Raw genomic sequence first — 2,324 nt, forward strand, 5'->3', positions numbered from 1 at the left:
TCCATGAATTTTGCCCAGGTATTATATAGCTGTATTCCACCAACTCTCTTACTGAATATTATTATTATGTTCAGTTCCAGGGCACCTGAGGGGCTCAGTTGGTTGAGTGTCCGACTTGGTCTCCACTCAGGTCATGAATTCATGGGTCTTGGGATTGAGCCCTGTGTCATGCTCCATGCTCAGTGGGAAGTCTGCTTGAAGATTCTCTCCCTCTGCCTCTCCCCCAACTCTCACATGCTCACATGTGCTCTCTCTCTAAAATAAATAAATCTTGGAATGCCTGGGTGGCTCAGTTGGTTGGGTGGCTTAGTTGGTTGAGCGGCTGCCTTTGGCTCAGGTCATGATCCCAGGGTCCTGGGATCGAGTCCTGCATCAGGCTCCTTGCTCAGCTGGGAGCCTGCTTCTCCCTCTGCTTGTATTCTTTCTGACATAAATAAAATCTTAAAAAAAAAATAAGATAAATAAAATAAGATAAATAAATCTTAAAAAATATGTCCAACTTCATATTAAAATTGCCTTATTAACTTATATGCTGAAGTCAAATGCCTCTGGTTTATGAGAGCATTTTGTGCATATCTTTTCCTAATTCCACATTCACTGATCTCATGTTAGTAGCTTGGATTCAGCTGTAGTAAGAGTATTTGAACAATGAAAATTATCAAATGCTACTGGAAACTTCCCCCAACCCCATAATTAATTAAACATTTACCAAAACAACACTGCTTATGCTCAAGAACAGGAATTTTTACTTCATAGGAAAATGATTTTATAGAATATTTCAAAGATGGCAAAGGTTAACAAAAGGTAGATTAGGGCATAGTTCTATCATATATTAAATATATTCGTTCTTCTGGCAATACAATATAATCTACTGTTATAGAATCTGTCTGTAATTTCTGAAACACTGCCTAGCATTTTCAGAAACGCTGTCAAATTTTGACTGGAAATAAATTAAAATTATACAAATAAGTTGTAGCTTACATAGCCAAAACCATGGCTATTTTCTTCAAAGACTCGATTGATCGCTCTAGGAGTAAGGTTTGCAAATATTGCTTATAGAGCCTGTAGATATAATTTATATGCTATATCCAACTATAAATCTAAATTGGGAAAAATTATTGCAGCATCTGCAGGAAATTTCTTTCCAAGTAACATTTAAGTAGAAGATCTTATGAACATGGTTTACATGAATCACCTTGAGGGAAAGGTGATTGTATTTTTTCAAGGTTTTAAGGGTTCTTTTTAAGGGGTTCCTCATGTAGGTAGTTACCAAAACATGTCTGCCCCTTAATGTAGTTAGAAATTAATTGGAAGAAAGCAAGAGGGTGGTGCATAATAGTTCTATATTGAGAAGCAGGGAATGATGGATGGCTCTCATCCAAGATATATTTGCTCTGGTGATTTTATCATTGTACCACAATTCAAGTTATGGTCTTCATGTGGAAGAGTCAGAAACCCAATTTCATCAAAACAAGTATGGGTCTTCTACCTGAGGAATAGTTATATCAACAAACCTGAAGACTGGCATATGAGAACAGAATACTAACCATATTTTATCATAGCACATGAACCCAGCTACACAAATAGGCAGGCCTACATAGAATGCCAAGTCATAATCAGAAAATTATTAATTTTAATCAAATGAATTTACAAATGGCATCAGTTCTAAAAGAATCTATTCATTTCTACAACAGGATTTATTTAGTCATTGAAGCTATAATTATTGATATCAGTGGGTGAGCTAACCAGTGCTGGCTCCACTGAGCTTGTCTGGGAATTCACCATCCCAAATCTATTGGCTAGGGCTGCTATTGGGACTCATCCGATCTGACAACTTTATCTGATATTCATACGGAAGCATTTGCTCCTTTATATTACTGTTTTTAGAAATACCACATTTTATTTTTATCAAGATTAAAATGAAAGTATTTCTATATACACACACATCTAAATTCTCAGGGATAAATAACAAGCCTATTTATATGAGGGTTTTTCTAATTTTTTAAAAAATTAATGACGTCAAAAGCTTGTAAGCAGAACATGCTGGGTCTATGACTAGTATACAGAAAATGCTGTAATAGACTTATTTATATTTCTTTCTCTCACCCCTACCTCCAAAAACATTTGATGCAGTTAATAGGTAGAGATATAGCAAAATATAAAATTCAACAAGATAAAACAATCATCTTTGGTAGTGTCACAGTTGTGGTTGTGTGGATGCATTCTGTTTCTGAACATAAAAATGTAATGAAATTAAAATTTTAATTGTTTCCCTTTGTAAGTTTTTATTTAAATGAGATTAAAATTTTAAAAATACATTAAAG

This window comes from Mirounga angustirostris, unplaced genomic scaffold (genome assembly GCF_029215605.1).
Source record: "Mirounga angustirostris isolate CCGP_5_RB_7025 unplaced genomic scaffold, mMirAng1.0.hap1 SCAF_7, whole genome shotgun sequence".
NCBI classification, from domain to species: domain Eukaryota; kingdom Metazoa; phylum Chordata; class Mammalia; order Carnivora; family Phocidae; genus Mirounga; species Mirounga angustirostris.